Consider the following 11,240-nt stretch of genomic DNA (forward strand, 5'->3'; position numbering starts at 1 on the left):
TACAATTGTTATGATATTGATATCTGGCAAGTCATGAGGATACTATTATGATGATATTGATACCCGACAAGGCCGGAGGATACTATTGTGATGATATTGATACCCGACAAGGCAAGAGGATACTATTATGATGATATTGATACCCAACAAGACCAGAGGATACTGCTGTGATGATGTTGATACCCAAAAAGGATGGAGGATATATTGATGATATGTTGATATGCGGCAAGGAAGGAGGTTGATTATGATGATGATGGTCCTGATGAGGATAGTTATGATGATTTATGATATTGATTGTGCACTTTGCATTTATTCCTGTATGCACATTGCCTATCACCAGTATGTACCTAGGTCTATTAGCCGCATGGGATGGTTGCATAGATATGGATGAAAAATATATTTGTGTTGTTATATATTGATTGGTCTTTTTGAGCCTGTGGCGGTGGGGGTACGCATAGGCTCGACTAGATATTTAGTTGTTCGGAGTAGCCGGTTATTCATGTTTTTATTGATATTGTTGTTATCATTGTTATGATCATTATTACGACTATCTTATGACAGATTGGTCTTTGATTCGGTATCGGGATTCGAGGTATGTCTTCAACCTCTTCTATCTTATGAATGCACTATTATGAACAATTATATCATGTCAAGCCATGTGGATTGGAAATACTGAGTTTGATAGTATTAAATCCCGATAGTATGTTAATGAGGTATTTAAACGAGGATATGATGATCTAGGTTATGCTTTCAGTCGACCTTATGCATATATTTGTATGCATTTGTATATATATAAATCTCGATATATGAAGCTTTTGCATTATCGTATATCCCTTTCTTCAGTGCTCTTATTGTATATGCGTTTCTTTGCTTTGTATATTTCTATATATCTTTCTTTCTCCCTTCATTCGTATATTCTCCTAGGATATACGGTAAAACATTATCGTTTGTTGAATGTGGCTGGAATAGGATAGTTTACCCTTGTCACTTCCTTAGTCTTATTAAGTTAGACTCTTGGACTTGAACATGATAGTTATCCCTTATTATTCACATTGACTTGTTATATGATTTTTGGACTCTTGGGTGTAGTTTCCATTCTGTTTATATCTGCTTTACCTTTGGAGATTAGTTGGTAGTTACTTACTGAGTACCACTCATTTGGTACTCATACTACTCTACTAGAGTGTACAAATCATAGTACAGGTTATCGCCGTTGATGTGTGCATCGTGAGGAGCAGCCCTAGTTTAGAGACTTAGAGTGAGCTCCTAACGTTCGGAGCATTACTTACCTCTCTCTTATGTATTAGACTAGTGTCAAAGTTGTATTTCGAGATAAATTGTATCATTGTATTTCTCTTGATATTTCACTTTTGTACTTTGTTTATATTAGAAGCTCTTGTACTAATATCACTAGGTTTTGGGATTCATCAATGTATTGATCTTTATTTCATATATTCTGCATTCTTTCCCTTATTTTATTGAGAAGTTCGTCACTAGCCATTTCCAACTATGGGTTGGCTTGCCTACTGGTGGTTTATGGTAGGCGCCATCATGACCTAAGGAAATCGCGTCATGACAGTGGTGGATCCACAGAAGGTGATGATTTTCAAAATTAGAGGTAATAGTATCTTGAGGTACCAAGGTAGATTATTTATTCCCGATGTTGATAGGTTGCGAAAAAGAATTTTGGCTGAAGCTCGTGAGTCGTGTTATATTGTTCATCTTGGTTTGACGAAGATATACTATAACGCTAATGAAATTTATTGGTGGAATAATATGAAGCGATATGTAGCCAATTTTCTGGCTAATTGCATGGTGTTTTAGCAGGTGAATGTGAAACACTTGAGGCCCGACAGATTGACGTAAGAGATTAAACTTTCAGTATGGAAATGGGAGATAATTAATATTAATTTTGTTATTGTTCTTCAGCAGTCTCTCCAGCAGTTTGATTCGATTTGGGTCATTGTGAATAGGATGACTAAGTCTGCTCACTTCTTGCCAGTAAGGACTAATTTCTCTTTTGATAATTATACTAAGTTGTTCATTGGTGAGATTATTAAGTTGCGTGGTACTCTAGTCTCCATCATATATGATCAAGGTACTCAATTTTGATCTCACTTTTGGAGGTTTTTCCAATGAGGTTTTGGGACTAAGGTGGCCCTTAGTACTGCTTTCCACTCACAGATGGATAGGCAACCGAAAAGGACAATTAAGGTTTTTGAAGATATGCTTCGGACTTATGTGTTTGATCATGGTGGTAGTTGGGTTGACCACTTACCTCTATTGGATAGAGCTATCAAAATGGGTTGGCCCAACCCAACCCAACCCAACCCTAGCGGGCTAGAGAATTAAATAGGCTAGAATGGGCTAGCCTTTTTAACCAAAGAGCCTTTAAAATTGTGGCCCAACCCATCCCTAAGCGGGCTGTAGGTTGGGATGGGTTAACCCTTCAGAAAAAATAAAAGCAACCCGAAACATGATAAATAAAAATATTGTAAGTACTAGACTATCACCAACTTTTATGGTTTCACTTTAGTATGCCTCCTACTAGTTTTTAGAATGTTAAGGTCATCTTACTAATATCTTGAAAGGTCGTTAGGTAAGGAAAGAGTTATTTTGGGATAATTAATCTCAGAATTAGTTATTCTATTATGTATACAAATAATTTATCTCATCACTGTTGTGTAAATGGTGCGATAAATAATGCCGATACTAACTAATACCTCACACCAAACATGGAATAAAATAGTCATTAATTTTATCTTGGACTATTTATCCTTATACCTCACACCAAATGACCCCTTATCTGTAATTAGGTCATGGCATTTACTATAATAAGCAAAAAAATAATGACTAGCTACAAATTCCATAGAAAAATTCTAATATGGTTAAGATAATAAATATAGAAATACACAAAGTATCTACATAAAAGAAGCAAGATTATAACAGAAGAGAGTCTAAATTTAAAGAACAAAATATTGCATTAAGCAAAGGCAAAAACTACTAAACCATCACGAGTAAAAGAAACTTTTTGAAGTTCACAACTAAAAACAGCTTGCCGGTAATTTTAAACACACACTATGAACTTTCAAAAAATTAGTATCAACCAAGAATGGATAAAAAAATAATTAGCTAGTTAGAAAATATTGACAAAATTCTAATTCCTAATAAATAAATGGCCAACTTAAAAATATTTAATAATTAGTTTTAATGTCCCCAGCCCATAGGCTGGCCTATTAAGGCTGACGGGTTAGGCCTCTGAAGCCGACGTGCCAAGTGAGGCTGGGATTATAAGCCTCGTTTCTAAATGGGCTAAAAAAATTAGCCCAAACCCATTGAATTAAAGGGTTGTATTAGGCCGGCCTCACGGTCCAATCCCATATTGACAGCTCTAAGTTTGCTTACAACAACAATTATCACTCTAGCATTGGTATGGCTTTGTTTGAGGCCTTATATGGTAGGACGTGTAGATCTCCTATTGGGTGGTTTGAGGTTGGTGAGAATAAGTTATTTGGTTTGGATCTGGTTCACCAAGCCATGGAGAAGGTTAAGGTGATTCGGGATAGACTTAAGGCCACCCAAAGTTGCCAAAAGTCCTTCGCGGATGTAAGGCAAATGGAGTTGGAGCTTAGTGTTGGTGATTTGGTGTTCTTAAAATTGTCACCCACGAAAGGAGTGATGTGATTTGGTAAGAAGGGAAAGCGCAGTCCCCATTATGTCATTCCATACTTTATTGTGAAGAGGGTTTGAATGGTCGCTTATGAATTGGAGTTGCCTTCTAGTTAGATCTCCATTCATCCAGTGTTTCATATTTTGATGTTGAGGAAATGCATGGGTGATCCTACAATGCTTTTTTCTTTGGAGGAGATAGTTATTTCGGATTCCTTGACCTACGAGGAGGTCTCGATTGAGATCTTGGAGTGGCAAGTCCGTCGGTTACGAACAAAGGAGGTGGCTTTGGTAAAAGTTATTTGGAGGAACCAAAAGGTTGATGAAGCTACTTGCGAAGCTGAAAAGGACATGAAGCCAAGTATCCGTTCTTGTTTCCCATTTTGGATAATAGTGCTTGAGGTATGTGTATTCCTTAAAATCATTGTTTTCTAACTTTTTTTTAGAGGAAATGGTGATTTCTTTGGCATCTTTATTTTCTGTCTTTGTTAAAAGTAAGAGTAGGGGTATGTGGAGTCAAATCGTTTTAATAAATACCCTGCCCTACCATTCGAAGCTAAATGATCCTAAGGGAGAGTATGTAACACCGCAGGATTTTGGTCTTTGAAACTTTCAGTAATTTTATCCTCACTGTCCTGACTCTGGCTCACTCTATGGTCATAGGGTGTCTTGACGGGTCAGGAGACACTAGTTGTAAGGTGTCCAGTGAATGGTGTTTGAGTTATTATCCTCAGTATGCCTTGGGTACATGAGTCATAAAAACCCATTAAGAGTCATTGGGATCAAATCATAACCAAATAATAAATTAAGTGGGAAAGTTCTTCTCTGAGTATGAGTAGCTCACTATAAGTCATAAAGACTTTTTATGAGTCGTTGGGTGCAAATCGTAGGATGTCTAATGTTCATCCAATTGTGTTTTATGTTGATTACGATTGGATTCTCTGAGTAGTAGGGTCCCATAACGAGTGGTACCAGTTGAGTCATAGGGTCAACAGTGAGTGGGTGTCTCAGGGATTGTCTTGGTTAGGACTCAGGGTGCTAAGTCGTAATGTGGATATACGAGTCATATAGTGACCTGTAGTCACTTAAGCTAATTTTTTTAGTCTTTTCATTGAGGGCACTTTGGACATTTTCCCTTTAACCCAATTGTAATCCATGACATAAAACTCTATTAGGGACCTCATTAGCATTGTTAACTCACTAAAATACTTTTAAAAAGCTCTCTTCAATTCTCTCAAGCAGCCATACTTAGGGTTTCCAAAAAGTAGGTCATCCAAAGGCTTAAGGGTTGAATTCCTTTTCTGAAACTTGCTATTTCAGGAATGTTACTCTTCGTTCATTGTTAATTTATCCAAAACATGTTGTTTAAAGTATTGTTCATGAGATATTTATATCGATTTTGAAACAAGGGGTTGGCGGTTTTAAATGTTTGCTGTTGAATAATGTTTTCCCATAGTTTACATATGATTTTTTATGCTTTAATTATTGTCTTGAACTTATGGGTGTATGGGTATGGTGAATGAATTAGGGAATTGTGATTCTTCCAAACTTATGACTTTTAAAGTAGTTATGACCCCAACCTTATATTATGAAATTGGGTTTTAGTTATGAAAAATGAGAGAATATGTAAAATTAAACCAAGGGGATTGTGAATTCTCCCAAGTGATGTAATTGTTTTGGCATATTGTTTATACCTTGAAAGTGTAGTTGGTATGACGATACCAACAATATATGCCTTAATGTTAAATGTGGTTCAAAGAATGGAAATGTGTGATGAAAGTTTTAATTGAGCTTTAATGAGGGTTGTGTAGCTGAGTTGTGAAAGTGGAGGTTCGAGTGACTGATACTAAAAACTGCATTTGCCGATGTGGGGGGTCAAAGTGACCAGGGAGGTTCGAGTCCCCCTCATTATTATTACATAATTAGGGAGGTTTGAGTCCCCCGCATATCATTACATGATCAGATGGTTAAGTCACCTTAGTATATGATTGGGAGGTTCGAGTCTTCCATACATATATATGAGATTATTCTCTAGTTGTGTAGCTACATGTGCTAGGGTCCGACAACGGGTTAGAGTCGGGGCCCATGTAACCCATGCGTATATGTTATGACAATTGAGCTACAAAATCCAGGCTGAAGTTTTAAAGTATATGTTAAGCCTTGTTACCTATACCGACATGTGATATATCTATACGTATATGTATTTGATTATGTGCATTAATTTTGACTGATTTTGAACTGTTGATCATGGAATTATGTTATCCTTATCACTGAGTTACATGCTAGTATTCACCTACTAACCATATCTGAATTCTATATCCCCACATGATGTTGGCACTGGAGCTTCTTTTACTTTTCCTGTACAGAGTTAGGTTGATCAGTTCAGTCCATTGGTTCGTGGTGTTGTGGTGAAGTGGTGAGCTTCCATCCCCTGAAAGGCTTAGGCATTTCACCTGCTTTCATTCTTAGATTTGAGTTGATAGCTAATTTCATCATCATTAACATTATTATTTTTATTCTTATTGTCATCTGTCAGAGTCAGGGACATGTCCCAACCAAGAATGAATTTGGTCTTTTGTTTAGAAGGCTTTGATTGGATTACTGTGGATATTGGGTGGTGTTGATCGATTGTTTGGCCGATCATCGATCATCGATTATAGACTTGTTTTAACTTTCTTTAAGCTTGTTGCATGCTATCTTGTTATATGTTTGGAATTCATCCGATATTAGGAGATGTTGTAATTGGTTTTGTTAGTTACAGGGCGTGATCTCCAGTCCACATGGAACTTGTGATGCCCGTTATAGCCAGGCCCTGATTCGGACCATGACAAAATGTGATTGATAATTAAAGAAAAGTTTGATCTTATGTCAGTTGCTAAATTACGGGCTCTTACTATTAAGTTTGATACTTATAAAAAACATCTTGATCATATGCGTAAGCATCTACACCACATGTCAAACATGGTGAATAGACTAAAAAATATTGGTCATGCGTTGACTGAAGAGTAACAACTCCATGTTGTGATTATCTCCCTATCCCAAACCTCAAAAACATGAAACTGGACTTAAACCACAATGTTAGCATCAAAACTATGAAATATGCTAAGCGTCATTTGTAACTCGAGGAAGAGCATCTTGAAGTAGTTAATGCCGCTAAAAATATGTATATGACAAGTTTAGATCCAAAATGTGGACATGATAACAAACACAAGTGTGGTAAATTTTCTCAAAAGAAGAAAAAAAAAGACCCAAAGAAGCCTAAGAAAATCAACAAGGAGAGAAAAATATTTTTGCTCCAAAAAAAAGGTGAACATGGCTAAATTCAGGTGCTATAACTGTGAGAACAAGGGACACTTTGCTCATGATTATTCTGAGCCTAAAAACGCACATGACCTTATTAATAATTTACATAGTGATGCAAATATTTCTTGTTTTGCTTTTCTAACTGAATCATTTCCTATATGGATTGTAGACTCAGTAGCCACCGAGCACATAGCGACAGATAGAGATACTTTTGCAGATTTTTGATGAATTCCACAGAAATCTAGATAAGTGTATGTAGGAAATAATTCTAGGGAGGAGGCAAAAAAAATGATACCATGGGTGTATGTAGGAAATAACTCTAGAGAGGAGGTAACGAAAATTGGTACTTGTAAACTTGAAATACATGGTGCCCAAAATCTATATCTATATGATGTACCATTTACCACAATAATATGTCAAAATTTAGTCTCTGTCAGAATGTCGATTAAGTTAGAATTTAATTTTTTCTTTTTAATCATGGTATGAATTTATACTTGGCCAAGATAAAATATGACATTGGTTATTTTTATGATTGATTTTTTATTTTGGACGTTTTTCAAAGTCTCAATAATAATAATAATAATAATAATATTAGTTTTTACTTATTTACATCAACTTCTAATTATGAGAATGATATAAACACATGGCATGATAGGTTTGTCCATATTGATCAGCAAAGAATGAGTCACTTGCCTAAAGAAAGTCTTTTTGGCACTATAGATAAGGTAGAATTATTTCTTTGTGAATATTGCCTAGCTGGAAAAACTTCAAGCAAATCATTTGGAAAAGGCACAAGATTTGGTACTCCGTTGCAATTAATTTATTCTGATATTTATGGCCCAATAAATGTAAGGGTAAGATATGGTGCTATTTACTTCATCATTTTTATTGATGATTCTATTCAATTTGGTTATGTATATTTGATTTCTCACAAATCTGAAGCTTGGATTATGAACTTAGTTGAGAATCAATTGGATAGAAAAATTAAAGCTCTTAGAACCAATCAAGGATGAGAGAATTTGTTTGATGAGTTCAAACAATTGTGTAATTAAAAAGAAAATCAAGAATAATTAATTACTCCTTACGCCCCACAATAAAATGGTATTGTAGAGCGATAAAATAGAACTTTGTAAGAAATGGTTAAGTTAATAATGGCGCAAGCAAAATTGCCAGTCACTTATTGAGGTGATGCATTGCTCACTGCTGCATTTGTACATAATCGTATCCCTTCAAAATTAGTTATAACTACACTATATGAGTTATGGACTAAATAAAAGCCCGATTTAAGCATTTTAAAGCCATGTGATTATGCTGCTTTTATTCATAACCCTTCTTCCCAACAGAAAAGATTAGGTCCAAAGGGAAAGAAGTGTATCTTTACAAGATATTCTGAATAGTCTAAGGGTTATGTGTTCATAGATGAACAAAATAATGGCAGTATAACTGAAGTTGAGTCACCTAATGTACATTCATAGAGAATGAATTTTCAAAGTAGGACGAGATAGGTCAACACTTATCTCTTTATGAAACTAAGGATTAGATCACTTTTGCTATCAATATTTTAATGAATTTTAGTGGGAGTCATGTTGATGATAATGAATCAATTTCTATTTTCACAAATCTTAGTAATATTACTAGTTAGAGTGGGAGTAACTTATCGATTAATAAATTAATTTGTCACTCTCAACCTCGACAAATAAGTCATCCACAAAATTTTCATCATCGATTTGAGATCGAAGAAAAACATTTATAGTTATTCTAGTTGATGAAGAGTTAAGAAACATAAATGAGTCTCTTACATGGCCCACTAAAAGATGATTAAAGCAATAGAAAAGGAGATGAAGTCAATGAAATCTAACCAAGTGTAATAATTAGCTGATCTACCTATAGGCCGAAAAGCTATTGAAAATAAGTGCATTTACAAAATCAAGAATAAGGCAGATGATAGTATTGAAAGATTTATATCCCCCTTAGTAGTTAAAGGATACACACAACAGGAAGGAATTGATTGTGAATAAAATTTTTCACCTGTTGTACGCTTTACTTTGATAAGATTAATTTATTCTATAGTGACTATGTTGGATCTTGAATTGCATCAAATGCATGTGAAAAATAAATTTCTCAATGAAAAATTAGAAGAAGAAATTTGTATGGAACAACCTGTAAGTTTCATGAAAAATACAAAGAAAATAAAGTATGCCCACTTCAAAAGTCGATTATGGACTTAAACCATCTTCAGGACTATGGTACTTACATTTTTGCAATGTGATATATCATAATATTTTGTTATGATTCATGAAGATCATTGTGTATGCATCAAAAGATTTAATAATAAGTTTGAGATTTTATTATTGTATATAGATGACATACTTATAGCTGCAAGTGATATCAGATATGTAAAAGAAATTAACAAGTGGTTATCATCAACTTTTGAAATTAAAGGTATGGGTAAAATGTCATATTCTCGGGCAATTAAGATTTTAAGAGATCATTGGAAGAAAATGTTATCTCTTTCACAAGAACCTTACATTAAGAAAGTTCTTTAATGCTTTAATATACAAGATTGTAAATTCATAAATACTCCAGTTTCTAAATGTGAAGCTTTAAATCAAAGGACGTTCTCTCAGACTCTACAAAAAAAGAACAAATAAGAATGGTTTCTTATGCCAACACAATCAGAAGTCTAGTGTATGCTATGATGTGTACTAGACCTGATGTCTCTTATGCCATTAGGTTAGTTAGTAGATATCATTTTGACCCATGAATCCAACATTAAAAAATAATTAAAATAATATTGAGGTATCTTAAAGGAAGAGTCGATTATTCCTTATATTATCAAGGAAATGATCTACAATTCAAAGGCTACACTGATGTTGATTGGGGAGGAGATTTAAATAAGAGAAAGTCCACCTCTGGATATGCATTCTTCCTTAAAAATGGAGTCATATCATGGAGTATAAAAAAGCAATCATGTATAGCCTTATCAACGATAAAAGCTGAAGTTGTAGTAGTTTTATCCACTGTGCAAGAAGCTGTTTGGCTTAAACGTTGTCCACTTGGATGTGTATAATAATGTTGTTGAACCTGTCATAATCAATTATGTTAGTCAGGTTGCAGTAGCCTATACAAAGGATCCAAAATGTCATAGAAAAATAAATATATTGACAAAAGTATTATTTTGTAAGAGACATGATTGTAAAAAAGAAAGTGAAAGTGAAATACTTATCTACGCATCAAATGAAAACAAATCCCTTAAAAAATATCCATAAAATTTGATACTTATGAAAGACATGTAAAAGTCATTGGATTACGTAGATGCTGATGTTTTTATATTTTTTTCAATTATATTTATGTAAATTCACATTATTGAAGTTAATGTTTGTTTGTGCTAATTTTTCATTCTTGTGGGTTCATATATATATATATATATATATATATATATATATATATATATGTGTATATAAATTTTGGAGTATACAAATTATGTGAGACATAAAAAAAATTAGCCTATTCACACAGACATTCACCTTTATTGGCGAAGTGATAAGTAGAGATGAGACAGCTATAAACTTATTATTATAAGAAGTAATGATAAAAGAGATATGAAATTTTATAATCAGAATGTCGTTTGTTAGATTGTGTTTAATTATATATGATTAAAATGAGTCAGTCTATTTCTAATGCCAGATGTGAGTTCTGAAGAATAAAATGATTGAGTAGATTTGTGAACTCAAAGTTAGGTATGAGTTGTCTGGACTACCATCTGCACAATATTTAATTTTATAAAAGACATACGCTCCATGAAAAATTAGTTAATACTGTAATACTAGTTTCATACCATATTTACATATATTGACACATAAGGGCGGTACGAGGTTAGTCTCTACTTGCTATCACGTGAAATGCTGAAAATTATACGTAATTTTTCACATTGTACCCTCATGAATATAATCAGTTTCTTGAAATTTAATTTGGTGTTTGCTATCTTAGTATGTTGTCAAGAGATCATGGTTGATTCGGTCTGACGGGACATTTCTAGGAAAGTATATCACTTGGGATTAAGAGATTCATGAAATGCAAAATATCATTGGATATTATCACATTAGTTGTGTTCAATGACATCCTTTATGTTTGTCAGTGAGACAAGTACATAATGAAAATTCAAAATTAAGAAAAAGAGATGATGAGAAATATAAATGTGATAAATGACCTAGGGTACTGCATACTATAAACTACTCTAAGTTTCATTGATCGAGATGTTGTGCATT

Source organism: Capsicum annuum, chromosome 3 (assembly GCF_002878395.1).
Source record: "Capsicum annuum cultivar UCD-10X-F1 chromosome 3, UCD10Xv1.1, whole genome shotgun sequence".
Taxonomy (NCBI): Eukaryota; Viridiplantae; Streptophyta; class Magnoliopsida; order Solanales; family Solanaceae; genus Capsicum; species Capsicum annuum.